This window comes from Pristis pectinata, chromosome 25, assembly GCF_009764475.1.
Source record: "Pristis pectinata isolate sPriPec2 chromosome 25, sPriPec2.1.pri, whole genome shotgun sequence".
Taxonomy (NCBI): Eukaryota; Metazoa; Chordata; class Chondrichthyes; order Rhinopristiformes; family Pristidae; genus Pristis; species Pristis pectinata.
The window spans coordinates 15,334,598-15,357,174 of record NC_067429.1 but is presented as its reverse complement, the minus strand read 5'-3'; the positions used below and the strand labels follow the sequence as shown (position 1 = coordinate 15,357,174).

Below are 22,577 nucleotides of genomic sequence, written 5' to 3'. Positions count from 1 at the left end.
GGTGCAGGAGGAATGGCTTTAGGTTTTTAGATCATTGGTATCCCTTCTGGGGGAGGGGTGACCGGTACAAAAAGGATGGGTTGCACCTGAACTGGTGGGAGACCAATATCCTTGCAGGGAGGTTTAAACTAGTGAGGCAAGTGGTGGGACCCAGAATAACAGTGCAGCAGGTAGAGGCTGTCTTGCGTGTAGAAAATAGAACAGGCAAGTCCAGTGACAAGAGTAGGCAGAGTCAGGAGAGGAAGCATTGAGAGGGCCCGTAAGCTTACTGGTTGTGGCCTACCATCTTTTTCCCAGGGCAGGGGTGTCTGGAACTGGAGGGCACAGGTTTAAAGTGAGAGGGGAGAAGTTTAAAGGTGATCTGAGGGATAGCTTTTTCACACAGAGGGTGGTGAATATTTGGAACGAGATGCTAGAGGTGGTGGTGGAGGCAGATACTATTGCAATGTTTTAAAGGCATTTGGACAGGTATTTGGGTAGAAAGGGAGCAGAGACATATGGCCTTAATGTGGGCAAATGGGATTAGCGTAGAAAGCCATCACTGTCAGCATAGCTCTGGTGGGCTGTAATGGCCTGTTTCTGTGTTGTTTGTATCTAAGTTTGTATAGATCCTTTTCTCCTTAAATCAGCAGATTCAACCAAATTGTCAACTATCTTCCAGCGAAAGCAAACTGAGTGGTAGCTCAGGAGTTTATCTCATTTAAAATGCAGCTATTAACCAACAATAAAACCATCTTTTAGTGGTGTCAGCACTGTTCTGGGAAATTTAGAATAAGCTTAAATTGAATCACATTCTGGAGTGGTTTCTAGATGCAATAAGTTTTGTGTTCTATTTTCATCTCCTTTGTCATCTCATTATGTTGGGTAGACTCCAGCATTAAAAGGCCTTTAATTCTCTGAGCAATCCATCTATGTATGAACATTGCAGCCTATTCAACTGCAATCGGTTATTGTGGTCAAACCCTAATCTGCTGCCTGCGCTAATAAGTTGCCAGTGTCACTTGGTGGATAGTGATTTAAAAGTGGGAACTGCAGCTAATTTAGTTCATTCCTAACACAGGAAGAAATTTGTAGTCATCCCACAGCAGAGTAGTGGAGACAGATTCAATCATGGCATTCAAAATGGAACTGGATGTACTTGTTAGGAAAAAAACATTATTCTTGACTCAAAAGTAGCTCTCAGATCCTGATTTTCTTTCCTTTCAAGTACATCCAGTTCCTTTTTGAATGCCATGACTGAATCTGTCTCCACTACTCCGTCTGTCAGACTCCAGCAACTTTCTGTTTTTAAAAAAGATGTTTTTTTTAATGTCATTTTTTGGGTTGTTTGCCTGTCACTTTCTTTCTATGTCTTTTGGTTCTTCACCCTCCAATGGGAACAGTTTCTCTGCTTCAACTTTGTCTGTGCTCTTCACAATTTTAAATGCTTCTTTTGAATCCTCTTTTAACCTCCTAGATTCTCCTGGAAGCATTCTAGTATATATATTTGACACCCTCTTAAAGAGTCATTGAGAGAAACTCCAATGTGATATGATAATTTCATTATCAGAACTTGTTATAAACATTGATTTTACTAGGATACATACACCTGGACCATAGAGGGCATGAACGTATGCAGATAATCTTATTACATCTTATTTGAGAAATTTTGGAGGTAATTTTGCGAGTTTGCATTGGAGGTCGGGGTTTTGGTTTGGTGAATCTATTAGTCTGACCAGAATTCTGGTGAGCATTATAGCACTGATCTCTCTTCTTATAGAAAGAATACAAACTTTTAGCGTTTGTCTGTTAGGCAAAGCTAGGATAGAGATTACCAAGGGTGGCAGGGTAGGGGGATGGTTGGAAAGGATTCAAAGATATGCTTAAAGCCTCAGTGAACGTTTGCAACATCTCCCTTGCCCACTGACTCCTGACTCCTCAAAATGGAGTGCATTAGGGAAGGTATTGAAAACATAAAGGACATGCATTGGAAGCACACAGAGGCCCTGGATGAGCAGCAGAAGGAGCACTCCCATTCACAAACTACCCAGCCGTGGAAGAGTCTGTTGTTCCCACAGCCACCTCACAACCCACGGAACAGGAGTGGAATAATTCTTCCTCAATCCTAAGGGAAAGTGCAAGAAGATGACTCCTGGAATGATAGATGGAGACAGGGCAGGTGATATGGATCAGAACCACAGAAAAGTTGAGATATATTAAGAATGTGTTGAGCTGCCAACAAGTGTGGATTAATAAAGGAGGGCATGACAGAGCCATGTGAGATAAAAGTTAAAAATGCTGGAAATTCTGAGTGAACCAGGTAGCTTCCATGAAGGGGGAAATAGATTAAATGTTTCTAATCAATAATTTTCGAGTCAGCTCAGTAACCATCCTGATGAAAGTTTATTGACCTGAAACAATAGCTGCGTTTCAATTTCACAGATTCTGATCTACTGAGAATTCCCAGCGTTTTCTGTTTATATTTCAGATTTATAGTATTCACAGATTTTTTTCTTTTTCTATCATTGTTATGAGAAGCTGTACTAGGAGTAAGACTGACTGAGAGGTGGGGCAATACTTAAAAGTGAGAATGAAGGTATATCTTCAACCAGTGCACATGGAATCTTAAAATGGCTATGAGCTAAATTTGGCAGTAAACTGCACTTAGCTTAAACGGATGATTAATTCTGACAAATTGTACACTTGAATAAGAAGTTTATAATATCTCGATTAATGAATCCCTGTAATTGGATAAATAGGCCACAGTGAGTTGTATTGGAAATCTATAATTGAATCAGAAGTTCTGTACAGCAGGTAACTTGGTAGTGTTGGGGTGCATTGAAAATCTATTCTTAGATCAGATGTCTGTTTATCTGGAATTGAGTTATGCTGCAAATCAATGCTATTAATTTCTCTGGCCAAAATAATAAAGGAAATCTGTAAAGTCAGAAGTAATCTATGATATAAATCAGAAATTTATTCAGCAAGATTTTAAGTATGGAGTTGATGCACATCTAAATTTTTACTGTCAGAAACTGCTTTCTTCTTTGGTATATTCTATGTTATTGCAGAGAACTCTTGAAATATGCCAAAGCAATCTAGTTAATTATTAGGTGTTGATGTCCTGAAAGTACCATTCTGTGTGAGTAGATTAATAAATTGCTCAGTGTAGCAGAGAAAAAAATCCATCTCTAGTTTGGCACTAACACAGCATAAAGTCATTTTAAAGCAATCATTTTTGACCAGTATTTCCCCAGTGCTTCTCCATGTGCATTCTCCTTTGTGCAACACTATGCAGCAGCAAAGAAAATTGAAAGCGTGCGTTTGTGTGTGTGTGCGCATGCACATTTATAGAATATATAACATTTATATCATATACACACATATTTATAATTTAATTTCACATTCTTTCTTTTGCTCCCAATTATTTTTATAGTTACTTATTTTTTTAACTTCCCTTCCCAGTTACCACTGTAATTTATTGTATCACTCTTCACCCCTCTTTGCTCCAACTTAATCCCAGAGTTCATTCTGTCTGGCCACCGACAGAGGCAACACATAACGAGGTGGTTACGTCTTGGATGAAATGCACACAATCTTTTCTGACATTTGCAGAGAATTGCAGAGCTCATTTTCAGAGCTCTTGAAGTCCATTTGGCTATCTGAGCTGGAAATACTCTAGCTGCAGCTAGTTTCCCACTGACAATCTCAGTTGATGCAGAAACACAATGAAAGTGCAAGCTTTATGATCAAAACCACTTTGAAAACCAAATTAAGTTACTGATAGGAATTCAGATTACAATTCTCTCCACTGTTTTTTCTGCATAATTCTGGTGATTTTTGCAAACTTATTAAGAATTCAGAATGCTGATGATGGCAATTCAGACAGGGTGAGTAATTGAGCTCAATACTGTGAAGAGGAATCAATAAGCACTGTTAAACGATGCAATACTTAACCCAAAGTGCTCAACCATTTTATCTCCACTGATACTAATTCAATTTCTTAAGAGTCAATAACTCATCCAAAGCATATTTTCTACAATTTCATGATTTTACAGAAACAAATTGTGATAAAGGGCTCATGTTCCACCATTGATTTGATGGATACAGGTGGTGATCAGCTTCATTCTGAGCCAGAAAGGATCCAGGTTTGATCACAGGAACGTGACAAGTGAACCAACTTCAACCAAGACAGTGGTCGGGTCTTTACTAATGGATTACAGGAATGAACGTGGAATGGGCCAGAAATTTCTACTTCTGATCATCCTCTGTTCTCCACTGCTAAAATCCACTTGGGTGGCTAAGGTCAAGGTGAGGACAAACCAAAATCAGACAAACAACCAACATTCACTGTTTTACACATCTGTAAATTCTGGCTTTTTTGCCAAGTTCTGAAGTTTCCATTGCCTGTGGCACAATCCCCCCCTGCTCCCCCTCTTAGATCAAATTATTTGGAAAATAGGTGATAAAAGTTTTAGGAAAATTCAATGACGAGGGGAATTTGCTGCTTAGATAGGATTTCGATAATAAAATCTGTAATGTGTTTTAAAATATTGTTACTATTTAGAAGTTGAATCAATGGGCCCAAAGAAACACTATAAAAGATGAGGCATGAGCAATACATATTGTTATTCATTGATAATTCAAAATGTCCAGCAACTTGCAGAACTAAAGTTCCAAGCTTCTACATATAGCCTCACCGTTTGGCTTACTCTTGCCAAATCAGATTGACATCCATTCTCGCTATTCAGTAGCTACTGGAGCTTTATTGGATTTACTCTGCTGCCAATTATAGCAAGAAATAATAGTGTGGGTGACCTGGTAACTATGTGATTTATGTCCAATGCATGAATTCCCAGGCTAGCATACCAACAATGGGTCTTTTACAACTATGAAGCCTCACCCTAAATATAAATAGTTCTTGTTCTCCACTAAAATCTCATTATTTTTGACAATTTGTTCCTTCCTGCTTTGCCTCAAGGAGTTCCTTCTTCTTAGGCAGCTCCTTAGGATCAAGAATGACTTTCTTCCACTCCGTTTCTGTGGGTTCTGAGGAGGTGAATGAGGGCAATGTGGGAACTGCAAACTCTGGCTTGGGTAGGCAACTTGGTCGGCATGGAAGAGTTGAACCAAAGGGCCTGTTTCCATGTTGTATAAGTTTATGACTCTTCCACAGATAAGATAAGGTATAAGATATTTATTTATTAGTCACATGTACATTGAAATACACAGTGAAGTGCATCTTTTTGCATTACTGAGAATGTGCTGGGGGCAGCCCGCAAGTGTTGCCACTCCTCAGGCTCCGACGTAGCACGCCCACAGCTCCTAACCTATATGTCTTTGGAATGTGGGAGGAAACTGGAGCACCCGGAGGAAACCCATGCAGACACACAGGGAGAACTTACAAGCTCCTTACAGACAGCGGCCGGAATTGAACCCAGGTCGCTGGCGCTATAGTAGCGTTATGCTAACCACTACACTACCATGCCGCTAGGATATGATGCTGGGTAGGTAGTTTGTGAAGTAGTGTGCTCCTTCCACTGCTTACACAGTGCCTCTGGATGCTCCCAAAGCCCCGAGGTTCTCAATACCAAAAGCTTCTTCTCCACTTTGAGCAGCCATGGACCAGAGATTTTGAGTAGTCAGTGGTAGTTTTGCATTTCTTCATGGAGACGTTGAACATATTCTTAAATCTTTTCCTCTCTCTTCCTAGTAATCTCTTCTCATGGTGGAATGTCTGTTTCAGGAGTCCGGTGCTGGGCATATGTTTGACATGGCCTGAGTAATGTAGGTGATTGAGTGTAACCTGGGCCTCAGTGTTGGGGCTGTTGGACTGGGAGAGGGCACTGATGTTGATTTGCTTGTCCTTCCAGTGAATCTGGAGGATTTTGCAGAGTCAGCCTGGGAGTATCTTTCCAGTGCCTTGAGCTGCCTGCTGTTGGTAGTCCAGGTTTTGGAAGCAATTAGGAGGGCAGGGAACACTGCTGCCCAAAAGCGCATGAGTTTTGTGTCAGGTTATGATCTTCAGTACCTTTTTCCTCAACCAACTGAAGGCTGTACTGGTGCATTCAAAGTGATGGTGAATTTCATTAGAGACAGCTGCCTTTGTTGACAGGTGGCTCCTAGACACTTTTTCCAGGGTCTCGCCATGAACCTTTATTTGGTAGTGCAGAGTGGTGCAGTGGGAGCAGGTTGGTAGGGGATCTTTGGCTTGTGTATACTAAGTGTAGGGTCCACATGAAAGGTCAGCCCCATTTATGTAAGAGACTGTGATTCTCATATTGGCCTCATTAACCTCCTCAGTGTGCAAAACACAGAGTGGAAGGAAAGCATCTTCAATCCCAAAGCACAGCCTTAAGAAGAAGGGACTCCTTGAGGGAGGAATAAATGGTCAAAAGTAAGGAGATTCTGGGTGGAGGAAAAGATGTGAAAGGTTGGCAATGGTTTGGAGCTGTTCCTCTGAGTGTGCACGAGTGCAAACGTCATCTGCACACTGCAACTCGACTACTGACATTTGGGAACAGCAGTTCTGGGATGTCGTCCCTGTAGGCTGAGCAGCCTCCCACTAGCTCTGAAGACCATCTCCAGTCTTGCAGGAAGTCCAGTGGAGGTGGGATGTAATACTGCAGCAAGAAAGACTGCGAACACACTGAGGTGTTTTCCCATGTCAAATAAGGCAGCCTCAAGGAATATATTAATATCTGAATTCAATTACTTTCACCCATGTCTACAGCCATGGCAGGTGAATGCATTGCAGTGACCCTTCCATTGTCTAGTCTGTTTCTGAATATTATGGAGCAGGGTAGCAGATGAGTCATTTGAGGCATTAAGGTTTGAAGCTTAATTAATATCCTTACAGCCCCAAGCAGAGTGTTGGGGGAATAGATGTCATTTTCTCAGTGGTAATTACTGTGACAGTAGATTGCAAATTCCACAGCTCCCTCTCAGGCAACAGAGATCAATGAAGGAGCTGCAAGGTCCTTCATTCAACAGGGGATAGTTGCCATCTTTATTGAAAAAGACAAGTTCCTTGTGCATCAAGAAGTCAGCATCATGAGCTCTACATGGAGCAGGAGTTATTGAGTGGACTTCATGAACTGGGCACCCTGTTCCTAAATGTTCAAGTTTATTGGCATTGGCATACATACCCAGGGTATAAGAAGATAAGTTAAGATACGATATCTTTATTAGTCACATGTACATCGAAACACAGAGTGAAATGCATCTTTTTGTGTAGAGTGTTCTGGGGGCAGCCCGCAAGTGTCACCACGCTTCCAGCGCCAACGTAGCATGTCCACAACTTCCTAACCTGTACGTCTTTTTGGAATGTGTGAGGAAGCTAGAGCACGCAAAGAAACCAGAGCACGCAGAGGAAACCCACGTAGACACAGGGAGAGCATACAAACTCCTTACAGACAGCAACCGGAATTCAACCCGGGTCGCTGGTGCTGTAATAGCATTACGCTAACTGTGCCTGCCCATCCATGAAAATTAGCTTTTTGCAGCTGCAGAACAGTACATTGCAAACATGGCAAACATAAGTCAACATAAACTTAAACTAACAAACATTATACATACAAATGAGTAAACTGATAAATTGGTAAATTGCTTTATTATTGTCACATGTACTGAGGTACAGTGAAAAAACTTTGTTTTGAATGCCATCCATACAGATCATTTCATCACGTCAGTACATCAAAGTAGTACAAAGGAAAAGCAATAACTCAATGCCGAGAAACTGAGAATAACTGAGAAAGTGCAGTGCAAGCAGACAATAAGGTGCAAGGCCATGACAAGGTAGATTGTGAGGTCAAGGCACAACAAAATAAACATGAAGGCGTTAGTGCAAATTGAGAGGGACGAAAAAGAAAATGTTTCAAGGTAGTTGTAGGTGGATCAGACATATGACACTGTAAAAATCTGAGACTCCACAACCTAGGGCAATTGAAAGTGTGACAATAGGAAGCCTCTGAGGGGTCCATTAGGGGAACTGGTTCATTTTTGTCACCCAGAGGGGATGATCACCCACTAACCATTGTAATTATATCCAACAACCACACAGAATTCTGCACAGAAACTCAACAAGGCTGCCTTTGGGTATGGCTAAACACTAGGGATTAATGTTTACAGCCCATTTAAAGCTGTAGTTAATTTTTAAAAAGTTGACAGATTAATTTCAGAAGTTATAGCTCATTTATTTGTCAGTGTCACACCTTCATTTGCCCTACATTGTGGGGTCTCACATTTTTATGGTGTTATAAGTCTCATCCTCAGATAGGAACAGGGTACCCAGTTCATGAAGTCCCAAACTGCACTGACTTTGTCCTCCTGTTAAACGATCAACGCTCCAGAAATTTACAGCACAACAATCATGAATTACTCACATGGGACTCAAAAACCTTTGCTGCCATTAAAGCTTCCCAGCAGTTTCAGGCCCCAAATATTTCATGTTGAAGATGTAGTTTAAAATTAAGATCTCTAATTACAATGCAGCAAATTCTTCAGACAGCTTTGTAGAAGTCTTAACTTTTCCACTGATTTCTGTTCTTAATGATGCAGATACAATACTCAAAGATTTTCAATGATTCACTGAGTTTTCCTCACCAGGTGTTTGCAAGGCATTTAAGTTTACATGTTTATGGAGGGCATGTTATAGAGTGAACTCATGTGGCACTTATAAAAGTCCTCATGTTAAACATTTTTTAAAAAATGATCATTGGATAATTGGGGGAAGCCTGGACCCCAGCTTTTAAGTCTGTCCCCCAACCCTCTCACATAAGCATATGCAGCTCATGAGACCTTCAGTCCTGATCCCACTTCATACAATGCAATGTTTAAATAAAATGCACCAGAGTTTTAATTGGAATGGATCAAAACATTACATACGCAAATAGAGACAAGGGTGAAAATGTTTCCCAGTGTTTAAGATATACCTCTACTGGTTATTTGTTACTTTACAATATAAGGAAGGGTAGATGGACATTGAAGGTTATAGGGAATTAGTTGCCTAGCTTTTACATGAGAAGTCACATCTGTCACACATGTCCTTTAGGCTTGGAATTCTTCCATACTTATCTATATGTCACTCCAGACTCATCACAATGTGGTTGACTGAAATTCCCTTTGAATTAGTCTGACAATCCTCTCAATTCAAAGGCATTTAAGGATGGGCAATAAATGCTGACTTTGCCAGTGACAGCCACATCCTGTGTATGATTTAAAAAAACTCTTGGCCAAACCAACAATATGGAAAGAAGAAACTCATTTTTCAACTAACCAATTCCAAATGTTGAGGGAAACAAAATAAAGAAATAATAATTCCTCATCAGGGGATAGTACAGTGGTTCAGCTAGTACAGCTGATGCCTCACAGCTACAGTGACCCGAGTTCAATCCTGACCTCCAGTGCTGTCAGTGTGGAGTTTGAGTGTTCTCTCTGTTACCATGTGGGTTTCGTCCTGGTGCTCCAGTTTCCTCCCACATCCCATAGACATGCATGCTGGTAGGATAATTGGCCGATGTAAATTGCCCCTAGTGTGTAGGTGAGTGGTAGATTATGAAGAAAGTTGGGGGAGAGGATTGGTGGGAGGGAATGGATGAGAATGTGGTGAGAATAAAATGGGTTAAGGTAGATTTAGTGTAAAAATGTCTGCTTTTGGACCCAGTGACAAAGGGGCCTGCTTTTAAGCTATGTCTCTCTCTTTTGCTCTCTCCCTTTCTCTCTCTCTAATTCCCATCAAAACAGATTTGTTTAAATCAATGTCCCATTGCTGAGGTTTGGCACGTTTCTTCGAGTTTAAGACTGAACAATAAGTTCTAGTTGATGAGCTTGCGTCAGCACAGACTCATCATTAAATCATTGAATCATCCCACAAAGGCAAGGGACGGAGTGGGGGAGGAATGTGCAAACAGCAACAGAGCCTTTTTCCAATAAGCATCTAAACATAACTGTTTAACATGAGGTTTTGGCTGAGCACATGCACATTTGCTCCATAACATTTATCAGTTCACATGTGCCTCCAAAATGCTAATGTATACAGCTGATAAGAAACTCTTAGTAAATCGTTAAAGATCTCAGTTATTGCATCTGCATCATTAAGAACAGTTGGAAAAATTAAGACTTAAATTTATATTATGCATAATAAAAGAAGTTTTACGACTGACAAATTTAAAGACAGCTTGGCCCAAATTCAGACAGGGTTAAAAGAGATTAAAAGAGGGTTAAATTCCTCATCAGGGTTGGCACAGTGCGCAGCTGGTAGAGCTGCTGCCTCACAGTGTCAGGGATTCAGGTTCAATCCTGACCTTGGGTGCTGTCCGCAGGGAGCTTGCACGTTCTTCCTGTGACTGCATGGGCTTCCTCTGAGTGCTCCGGTTTCCTCCCACATCACAAAGACATGAACTTTGGTAGGTTAATTGGCCACTCTAAATTGCCTATGGCGTGTAGAAGCGAGGTAGAAACTGGAAGCAGTTGATGAAAATGTGGGAAGATCAGTTGATGATCGGTGCAGACCTGGTGGGATGAGGGCCTCTTGCTGTGCTGTGCCTCTCTATCTATGAAAGAATTATAGATCCGCCCACATTACAATCCCAGGCTTTTCATCATCTTCTTTTAGATCATAGAAATCTAATATATCATTTAGATAGGGTGATAGGCATTGACATGCAGTCAGAATCTTTTTCCATGGTTAGAAATGTCAAGTACTAGAGAACATGCAGAGGGGAAAAGCTTAAGGAAGATGTTCTTTACACAGAGAGTGTAGGTGCTTGGAACAGGCTGCCAGGGGTAGTGGTGGAAGCAGATATGATGGTGGCATTTAAGAAGCTTTTAGATAGACACGTGAATATGCAGGGAATGGAGGGATGTGGATCACATGCAGGCAGAAGAGATTTAGTTTAATTTGGCATCATGTTCAGCACAGACATTGTGGGCCGAAGGGCCTGTTCCAGTTCTATACTGTTCCATGTTCTATGATCTATATTATGTCATCCAGTTCCCATTGTACAAACTTTCTCCCAGTCATAGCACAAGTTTACACTGGGACACAATACCGAACTTCAAATACTGACCTTCAACTTGATGATGGTATCAAATTCTAGAGTAAATAGTGCAATCATCTGGAAAGTAACTTCAACTCCTTAACTATAGGGTTGGACTCAGTAATAAATTTCAAAATCTACTTGCCTATTTCAGTCAAAAATGGAAAAGGAACTTTTATGTACAGGTTGTAAATAGCTTTCTTTGATCATTGGCCTTTGTGGACTTGCATTGTTAAACGTAAATTTTACCATGACATTCTGAAATTAACCTTGCCTGAAATATTTCATCAGATCATTGGTGTACCTTGTGTTCAGTGGAGAGCCAATTCCAACTTGTGATGTTGTGCTTAACATGTACATCAATAAATTCAAGATCAGATTTACTGGAACAAGCTGAAGAACCAGGGGCAAGATGAAGAGAAGTTGTTTTACACAGTGATTTCTCACTTCTACTTGCAAGGGAGGAAGCAGACTCAGTTGTACCTTCGCAAAAGAAATTGAATAGAGACTTGATGGGGAAATATTTGTAGGTTTAGTGAATGAGCGGGGGAGTGGGACCAGTGAGATGGGCTGAATAATCTCATGCTGCATCATTCCATGCTTTTGCTTTTGTTGTTTGTCAGAGTGTTTCAAGATGTTAAAGCTTTTTAAAATAAACAGAGTTTGGAATGGAGATGATAAACACCACCTCTAAATGAAAGGAAAGCAGATGAACCTTATTTAAATTATGGCTTTGTTTAGATCTAATGCTATCTTGCATAATCTTGTATTCCAATATCAAGGGATTGTTGGAAAAGTCTAAATGAACCTCTTTGTGGGCTGTCTTCTGAGTCCATGGTTGAGGGGGTGAACTGTGTTAGAAGGTTGTAGAGACCAGAGCACAAAAGACAATCTAGTAGACGTTCCAGAGGAGGGGTTGTACTCTCAGAAGTGCCTTCTTTCGACAGGGCTGGGGGAATGGGATTGATGGGATTCCTCCGAGATCTATATTGGATTTAATAGGCCAAATGGCCTCCTCTAAGCCATATGAATTATGAAAAATATATAATGAAACTGACATGTTCAGCCAAAGCTCTACCTGCCCTCTCAGGTATATATTAATTGAAACCCATGGTACAATTCGGGAAAAAAAGGTTAGGGACTAACTCCATGGAGCCCTGGCTAATCTTTGTCCTTCGTTTCTCTTAAACAGATTATTTGGCCATTGTCATAATTCTATTTGTGGGATCTTGCTGTGCACAAATTGACATTCTTACATCACATTGGTGGCTGCACTTCACTGGCTGATTCAGTTTGCCTCGCGTTAAATCTCTGCCACTGGTGCTAATCCCCATGTACCATGTCTAAGGTGTGGTGACCAAAGGTGGCCACAATCCTCTGAATGTGGTCTAACTGGGGTTTTAACCAGTTATGTCACCTTATATTCCACACTTTCAAATCTAGTGTTCCATTTGTTTTTTTCAAATTTCTTTTTGTACCTACCAGATATTTTAATGATCCATACACAGGGGCCCATTGCATCCATAGTACTACCCCTTGCTCTCACTGTATTCCTCCAGCTCCTCACACCAAGATATCTGCTCTCCTCTAATTCTGGTCTCTTGATCTCCTCTGAATTCAATTCCTGCATCATTGCTGCAGCCACCAAGGTTCCAAGACCTAAAATTACATCCCTAAACCTCTTTGCCTCTCTATCTTTTCTCATTTAAGACACTCCTTGATTGTACCTCTGACCAAGCTTCAAGTTATCTGCCCCTTTGCAACATATTTTGTTTGATATTGATTGTGAAGTTCTTTGGGATGTTTTCTTACATTAGGAGGCCCGACGTAAATAGACACAGTTGTCATTGCTGTGGGTGAAAATTGTTACTGCTTACAGATCCACTGTTCAGTCTCGGTTCCAGATCTTCAGTACCGTTATTCAGCACTTATCTTAGCTCCTGCCTGCTCACACCTTCTATTGCTGCTACAGCCAGTTGAATGTCAGGGGACTGTTGAAAGGAATTCATTTATTTGGAGATGAAGAACTAGTAGAAGAAGGTTGACAGAGGTAATTTTCCACAGTATCTTTTGGGGGGAAAGGAATTGTCAATGTTTCTGCTTGAAACCCTACATCAGGACTGCAGATTTCCTCCAGCAGATGTTTGTTGTTCTAGATTCCAGCATCTGCAGCCTCTTGCATCTCTGTAATTTTCCACAGCCCCGGCCCTTGTCCAGAGTTTCACATATAGCAGTTTGTGGATTTGCTCAAACTTCTGAAACTGTTAGTCTACTTCAAAACTATGACTGTTTAAGAATGAGCCTTTCTGAGAAAAATGGAGCTTAAAGTATGGTGTGTGCATGGTGCAGTGAGTAGCTGCTTATTGTGCTTAAAACAGGGGTCTCGGACAAATATGGGCCTCAGCTTTCCTGCTCCTAACCTTATGCTGACAGAAACAAGTGCTATCTCAGCAGTGGACTCCTTCCCTGGGGTGGGGATCTGCAGTTAGACACCCTGTGACTCACCTCCCAATATTCCACAGACCTTTCACCATCACTCCACTTGCTCAGATGAGTGTAACTCTAGAAACACACAAGATGCTCAACAACACTCAGCCTGTTTGACTGACATCTTATCCATCAACCAAACCACTCACTCTGACTACTATCGGCATACTGTGGCTGCAGTGTGTACTATTTACAAAATGCACTGCATTTACTTGCCCCTATTACCCTGACAGCACTTCCTAAACCCATAATGTCTACCAACAAAATAGACAGGGGCAGCAGGTGCATAGAAACACCACCACCTGCAGGTTTCCATCTAAGTCGCACATGTTGAAAATATATCACTGTTCCTTCATTTTCACTGGGTCTGAATCCTGCAGATCTCTACCCAAAACCATGAAACCACCATCACCAGAAAGACTCCAATGGTTCAGAGTGGCTTATCTTCTTAAAGACATACGGGAATGGGTTATCAGGAATGCTCCTATCCTGTAAATGAAATGCTCTAATAACTGTTTATATAATATTAATAAGGAACACTTACTATGCAAGTCTTAGATACAGAATATTATTGTACGTAGATTATAACTAGGAATAGTATGCTGTATACAATTTGGCAATGATGTGTCACAGGGAACAAACAACCTATTATATACCTTCACTTCCTTTGCCAGTAATTTGTGTTAACTTAGAGTTGTGGCAACATCTCACGTCGTCACTAAATAAATGTTCGCAGGGGTTAAACTATTATCCATGTTTCAATAAAGGACTCGCATATCTGTCATTCAGTTTACTGCTTTAACTTAGACATGAGATTCTGAGCACATTCACAGAATATTTGAGCTTCTTTCCATGGTTTATGAAGCCAGACTCACTTTGATGGCGTTAAGGCGGCAAAGAAGCACGAAATGAGCTGCCTAGCCAATCAAATGCATTCCTTACTCAGATCACGTACCACTTACCTTGACTCAGTGTAACTCATTGCTAGCCAGTTAGCCATTGTTCTTGCTGTGAATCATTACTCAAAGGGACCAGTGACTCCAATAAACATATGCTTTACTGTGAATTGCTCCAGGAAGGCTGTGTTTAGAATCTGCTCAATAATGTTTCTGGAAACAAAATAACCCTCCCCCCCCCCCCCTCCTCAATTGACAGAAATATAAATTATTCAGAACTTGTGGTAACTGGGGCAGAATTATTATTTAAACATTGCCCAATGCCAGAAGATTCTATCTTTTATTTATTATTATTTATGTATCTAATGCCACAGGAGCATCAATGTGCTGTACATAATGTATGAGGGAGACTGGATAGGCTGGGTTTGTTTTCCTTGGAACAGAGGAGGCTGAGGCGGGACCTGATTGAGGTAGACAAAATTATGAGCAGATAGATGGTGAGAAACTTTCCCCCATGACGGAGGTGTATGAAACCAGAGGTCATAGTTATACAGTAAGGGATAGGAGGTTTACAAGGGGTCTAAGGAAGAATGCCTTTATTCAGAGTGTGGCTGGAACCTGGAAGGTCCTGCTACTGCTGCTAATCCCCATGTACCATTTCTAAGGTGTGGTGCCCAAAGTGGCCACAGACTCCGAATGTGGTCTAAACGGGGCTTTAACCAGCCCCGGTTGAGAGAGCACGGAGGCAGAGAGATTCTCACAATAATATCTAGACAAGCATGTGAATTGCTAAGGCATAGAAGCTATGGTTCCAGTGCTGGAAACTGGGATTCGTATATAGGGGTACTTGTTTGTCATCTTGAACGTGATGGGCTGAAGGTCCTGTTTCTGTGCTGAATGACTCTATGACTGTATCAGTAGTGATGGCCAAAGTATTGATGGTCTAAGTATTAATGATCTAAGAAATTGTCCAGTTTGGAGATTGTTTGTAGATTATATCAAAGTCACTGGAATTGTGAGACAGCAGGTCCACCAGCTATTTCACTGTACCACTCATATTGCACACACCACTATTGTCTTCTCACAGAGTGTGGTGAATCTCTGGAATTTTCTGCCCCAGCATATGATAGAGGCTAGATTTTTGGGGGTATTTAAAAAGGAGGTAGATACATTTTTGAAATATTAGGGAATGGATGATTATGGGAAACTGGTACACTTGAGCCATGACCATATTGAATGGTGGGGCAGGCTTCAGAGGCCTGGTGGCTCACTCCTGCTCTTATTTTCCTGTGTGACATCTGGGACACAAGCTCCAGAATATCATCAGCGCTCTCTCCTTTAACATATTTTTTAAACCTTGCTTCTTTCCAAGCTTTGGGCTTGTTTACTTTGATTCGATGGCAACATTTGTCTGATTATATTGCTAAGAAATGTTTTGGAATGTTCTGCCACTTTTTTTTTGTTTTTGTTGTTATTCTATTGGAGCAACTTTATCTGCCAAATGGAAACATCGCCCATCCTGTTCACTCCTAACATTTTACCCCTTGCCAACGATAATGGAATATGGCAGAGACGAGAGTTTTGAAACCGGAATCTTAAATTGTACAACAAAACTCACAAGCATGCAGATAAATCTAAAAGGAGTGTGAATAAACAGTCCAGCCCGTTTAAGATAAATTGCAAACACCTATCCTTTCAGGAGGTAAATAAAACCAACACAAAAGAAAGAAAGCTTTAAATTCCATGGTATTATGTTTACCCAGGTGGACTTCACAAACTCCCTCCCTTCCTTGTCTATTTCTCAGGAGCTTGTCAACTCCCTTCTTAAAGAGTTATATTTTCCATATCCACTGGCAACCTGTTGCAGAACAACACAACTTAAATTGAAGTCAAGATGCCCCAGGCTATAAGGTCAAATAACATTATACAGAAAAAGATTGGTAGGAGCAGATGGCAAAAGAAAATAACTGTATGGACAGAGAAAACTTTAGCAAAGAATCAAGCACATAATTGGAGTGCAGGTAACAGAGGCTTAACTGCAGTTTTAAAGTTGCACTTAATATTATGTCACTTCAGTTTTTTCCATCACATTATAGTGGTTTTTATTTTTCCATGTATATGTATTAGGAAGTATTTTTTTCAGATTCCTGTGGACTTCTGCACACTGATAAATCAATAGGTATAGGTATGTACTGCATTAGGCACCATACTCCTGGATTTGATGTTGATGGACTCAGTTTCCTGCTAGACTGTGGACTCAGAAATTAATAGCATAATAAATCATCATCAACGAGGTTGAGAATAAGTGCATATTTCAAAACGTTTAACTTGGGGAAAAAAAAATTAGGCAGTCCCTTAAAATTGTTCTTTTCACATGAGAGTGGTGAATCAGCATCTGAGCCCCTATACTGTACAATCCATGTGTTGACATCACGGAAATAAAGGCAAGGACCATGGCTGCTTGCATCTTATCCAGCAAAAGTGTCATCTCTCTTGGTGTGTTTCTGGCCTTATGCATTCATGAGCATAAATTCCACATGGATCCTGACGACAGCAAGCTCCAGTTCTCCCAACCCCTTCATTGCCACTCTGTTGATACGATGCTTGTCTAACATCAAATTTTTCAAAGGTATCAAATTTTCTGCAACATTTGGAAAACTAAAGCCATCATCTTTGAATCACCAAATGTTCCGTACGGTTGCCCTCCCAGTTGCACTCAGACTGAACCAGGATGTCAGCATCTACTCCATCCCATAGACCCTCTGCTACAAACACCATCTACTTCCAACCACACTTCTACTACTCCCATCTGTTGCTAAAACCCTCAGCTATGCCTTTGTCAGTTTACCTAAAATTCTGTTAGTTATATCCTAATGCAGACAAGTACTGTTCATCCATGTATCCCAACCCACATCATCTCCCACACAACCTCCCTTCGCTACCATTGAAAACTATGCCCTCCTGCCCTCATATTTTCATGAAGAGCCTCATTTAAAATGGGGTAGTGACAAATATTATTTTGACTCAATGCCAGTTTTATCTCTCCTTAAAGCATTTGCAAAACAACTAGGGGTGCCTTTCTACATTTAAAGCAACTTGTTTGATTTGCCATGTGTTGTACAATGCTAGTTACTTATGTTCAACTTGGAGGATTTTTCCATCAAACACTACTGCAATTAATGCAGTCCAACCCAAGAGATAAAAAGAAATTTAGGGAAATGCTTGACTAAAGTAGAACAAGCAAAACAATAATTCATTTATTCAAAAAAACACGGATCACATCCAAACAATGTGCCAATCTCTCTTCACAGATTATGTAGATCACTCTTACAGAATGAAAAACGACACATTTGTTGGAACATTTACCAGAAACACAGAGAGGTTACTCAGTGTAGTCTGGAGTCAGTTTTATCCAAGTAACTTTAAACAGAGGGAATAAACTGAAATAGAAAGATGTTTGTGGCTCTAATTCTAATTCAGTTTGCTATTTTCATCCTCGCTTGGTAATCTTTAACTTTAGTTCACTTTGTCCTGCCAGGGATTAGTGAAAAACAAAAAGACACAGGTGCTCTTTATAATCACCAATTTGCTTCAAACTGATAAGGGATCTCAATTTCAAATTGACCTCTCACTGGAGGCCCGCAAAGTTAAATTTGCTTTACTCACAACGTCTCTTACTCAAAATATTGAATTTAGGATTCAGCAGCATCGAACTGTAACTTCTTTGGTTTTTAACCTGGGTTTGAATTTTTTTTCCTTAGAGTCTATGTTTTGCTTTAAAAACAAAATAGATCAGCAGGGCTGTTTCTTACCAGTGTAACTAGTTCTTCAGACCAACCCCAATCACACAGTCATCTTGGTTCAAGACAGAATATCCAAATGTTGTGTAACTGAATTTGTCCAATGTGGTTTGCTCAATGATGTGATTTCATATGAACATCATCTTCCACCAATTCAGTTTCACACTAACTGCAGATTAATTGCAACTTGTGCAAGTCTTAAAATGTCCTTGTGTTTTTTAATTGGATTTCCATTCTAAATGAGAGCTAAGAATTTATCAGCAAAGTATTATTCAGATTCTAGTCAGTACTTCTGGCATATCCAGTTAAGGAAGCATATCCAGGTCAAAGGGTGCTGTGGAAATTCTACTGTGACTTGGGGTCTGTGTAGGTGCCCTTACTGTACTTTGAGTAAACAGTGAATAATTAAATACAATTATCAAGGAGCTTTTATAAAGGGCTTTAGTCCATTCATATTTACACTGTTTAATAGAAATATAGTAAGTACTGATAAAGTAAGTTCTAGTCTAATAGGTACCAGTGGCTGGATCAAGGGTGTTACCATGACATATTGTGCTTGCCTCTCTGGCGATACAAGGTGATAGTTAGACAAGAACGTGTTCCTAGCATTTTATCAGGAAGTGGACTCCACTGAAGTTGGATTTCCCTACTCCTTCCTTGCCAGAAGATTGCATCATTTCTGATCTTCTGACTGAGGAGGATCAGTTTGTCTCCTGCTGGAATGCAAACTATGTTTTTTTTCCAAGATCGGAGTTGAAGACCTTCTTGGACAGACCTATAGCTTCCTAGATTGGGGAGTATGTACTGATGACTGTAGCATACTGTCTCTTTGTTAGAGTGAGTCAGAGATCATGAGGCAATTTCTGTTCCCACAGGGGGAGGAGGGATGGGGGTTGCTGAAATTCCAGTGTAGTCCATCTGGATGGCAAAACCCATCCCATAAAGAGAGAGTCCCTCATCTGGTTTGCCTTTCCAGAAGGGCAGTGATGTTACATGGTCTAATTCCCCAGGGTATAATAGTGGGATGATGTACAAGTCTGTCACCATGAGATATACCTGTCTATCACTGTTTAGACTATCCATGGGGTTCCTGATATTTCAAATCCCAATCCTCAAATTGAGGGGAGGAAGTTACTGTGCAAGACTCCTGTTAATTTAGAATTGCCATTTGACATCAGCTACCACATGGACTGACAGAGTGAGTTCCTGACCCAATGGCAGAGTTTATCTTTGAGATGATATCAGGTTAGACAAGAACCAGAATGCCTCATGTGACTTTGGCTGAGCCTCTCATTCAAAGTGGCATTCTGACAGTATTGTGCTATGCAGTAAGCTTAGAATGGGTCACACAAGAATGCCCTCAACTGATCCAAGACTACACCATGTGATAAACCTCCCTTCAAACTACTAATGTTTTCATATGTGCAAGGTAGAAGAAGTGATTACATTATGGATATTTCCTCCCACTTAAAAAAAAATGAGCTACTGTAGCACTGGAGGAATTCAGTGGGTTGAGCAGCATCTGTGGGGGGAAAAGGAATTGTCAATGTTTTGGGTTGATATCCTGCCTGAGCATATATAGTCTCTTGTGTCTTCAAGCTAAGTGTTGTGTTCAGTGACTCATCATTTCTAGCTCCACAGCAGCATCTAGTGGTTGGAGTTGTAAAGAATCGAGGCAGGGATGTAAATTCATAATGAAATAAATCAAAAAAAGTGAAACTCTTCCTGAAAGATCATCAATGGGCCACAGGCTGAGTCCCCTTAGGAAAATGAATCATTTGAAACTCAGTCAAAACCAGTAAACCAAATGCCTATTTCAGGGCTGAAGATGATATTTACAGACAATGAAGATCAGGGTGTATGACAGGTTATGAGCATGCTTTACAAAGTTGAAATCAGATCTTCAATAAAACTCTCTGCCATTGACATTTAAATTGGGGTCACTGCATTTCAAAATGATAAACAGGATTCAAGTCAGTTATGAAAAAAGAGGCCCCCCAGCTCCTAATTCCAAGCCCCACAGTCTCCAGCCCCCTGCTCCAGATAGAGCCACAGAGTTACAGTCTTACAGCACAGAAACAGGCCCTTCGGCCCAACCAGTCTATGCCAACCAAGACACCCATTTAAGCTAGTCCCATATCCCTCTTAACCTTTCCTATCCATGTACCTGTCCAAATGCCTTTTAAATGTTGTTAATGTACCTGCCTCAACCACATCCTCTGGCAGCTCATTCCATATACAGACCACCCTCTGGGTGAAAAAGTTGCTCCTCAGATTCCTATTAAATCTCTCCCTTCTTACCCTAAATCTTTGCCACCTAGTTGTTGATTCCCCAACCCTGGGGAAAAAGACTGTGTGCTTTCACCCTATCTATGCACCTCATGATTTCATACACCTCTGTAAAATCATTCCTCATTCTCCTACCTCCAATGAATAAAGTCCTAGCTTGCTCAACCTCTCTCTGTAACTCAGGCCCTCGAGTCCTGGCAACATCTAAATCTCCTCTGCACTTTTTCCAGCTTAATGGCATCTTTCATGTAGCAGGGTGACCAAAACTGAACACAATACTCCAAATGCGGCATCATCATGTCTCGTACAATTGCAACATCCCAATTCTATACTCAGCACCCTGACTGATGAAGGCCAGCATGCCAAAAGTCGTCTTCACCAACCTGTCTACCTGTGACACCACCAGGTGTTTGGTTCCATTTCCTCCATTCCCCAACTCCCATAGAGTCATAGAGAGATAAACATGGAAACAGATCCTTCAACACACGGAGTCCGTGCTGACAACCAACTACCCATTTACATTAATCCGACATTAATCCCATTTTTCATCCTCCCCACTTTCTCGTCAGCTCCCTCCAGATTCTACCACTCAGCTGCACATTAGGGGAAATATACAGGAGCCAATTAATCTACCAACCCACACACGTCTTTGTGACATGGGCACTGTGAGGAAGCAGCATTATTAGCTGCACCACTGTCCCAGTTCCAACCTCCAGCTCAGAGCTCCAGATGTCCAGTTCCACTGCATCCAAGCTGCAGATCTGGGTCCTGGATTCCAGCTGTCTCTCCCACATCTCTTCCAGTTTTAATTTTCCTGCAAGTGCTGAACTGCTGATTGGTGTTGGGCTTTCTGGCCAGCAATGTTGTTAATTGGCTTTGAGCAGGATTGGAGAGAGTCACCTAAGTGGATTAGAGCAGTCTGCAGAAATTGTTCAGTTTGCTGGGATTGGAAGCAAGGAGGAACCACTCACTGCATCAATTCAGTGTGGCACAGGCTGGAGAGCAACGGGAAATGCTTGTTGGCATGAGTGGCTGGTCAGATTTTGTCCCACTCTCATCGTCTGCAGGACCAGGATAAGATCTTCATGAAGTCAGTCCTGTTCTGATTGAACAGGGATAGGAAGTCACTCTGATCTGTATAGCACCCTCAGTGTGAGGCAGGACCATCTCTTAAATATTAAAAGAATTTCAAGCATTTCACTGTGTTATTAAGGCTCATAGTCCAGTAGAATTAATGAAAGGTAGTGAAGGGTATTAGTGGGGAAGGTGGAGCACTGAAGGGCTTGGGGGAAGTTTTGTAAAGGTCAGCACTCCATTTTTTGAAAATAATTCACCAAGGGACGATAAACTCCTTTCAGCAGAGACGTTTGAAGAATTTAAATAGTGCAGCACTTGGGTAGAAACTGCCTTAACACCTTTTGGCTCAAAGCTCTTCTTGGTTTCAGTTAAGATTTTATTGGAAATAACATTGATTGTGCCAATAGGAATGACCAACACATATATGAACCAGAAGCAAAAAAAAAATTGGATCCACATCAGGATAGAGACATATTAGTCATGGGGCCAGGCTCTTTGATTTATAAATTAGTCAGGATGCTGCATCATTATTCTGAGTGTAAATCAAGTTAAGCATGGTGAAACCATTGATGTGAGACCTCTACATCTGTTCATTACATGATTCTATGCACTGGATTGACAAATCCTTTTTCAGACAGCAGGATAAAAATTTTAGAAGCCCTCTTATATTCTTAGTTTAGACAGCATCTTACATTAGACATGGAGGTGACATAGGAATCATGCTGTCTATTTTAATTGCTTTGGGAAATCAACAGTATAGTTATACCACAAATCTTGTTGATGACCAGACTATTCTCATTGGTTCTACTATCAGTTATTTAATGTACTACACAGTATATTATCATATAAATAAATTTGATCTTGAGGCTGGAGGAAGAAATGGGAGCTTATACAGCTAGAACCACAATTCCTTGTATTGCTTTTCCATCCTCAAAACAAGGCAGTGCCACAACACAAAATTGACTGGTTCAATTAAATTTCTAAACAGTAATTTTCCATCATTGACAGCC

General features: G+C 40.8%; 1 long non-coding RNA gene across 1 annotated transcript in view; it reads left to right on the top strand.

Moving 5' to 3' along the window:
- Positions 1-4,199: 4,199 nt before the first annotated feature.
- LOC127582948 (uncharacterized) overlaps positions 4,200-22,577 on the top strand; it is a 32,008-nt gene continuing 13,630 nt past the window's right edge. The window contains exon 1 of the long non-coding RNA XR_007958190.1: positions 4,200-4,290. This is a non-coding gene — a long non-coding RNA (uncharacterized LOC127582948). The remainder of the gene's footprint in view (positions 4,291-22,577) is intronic.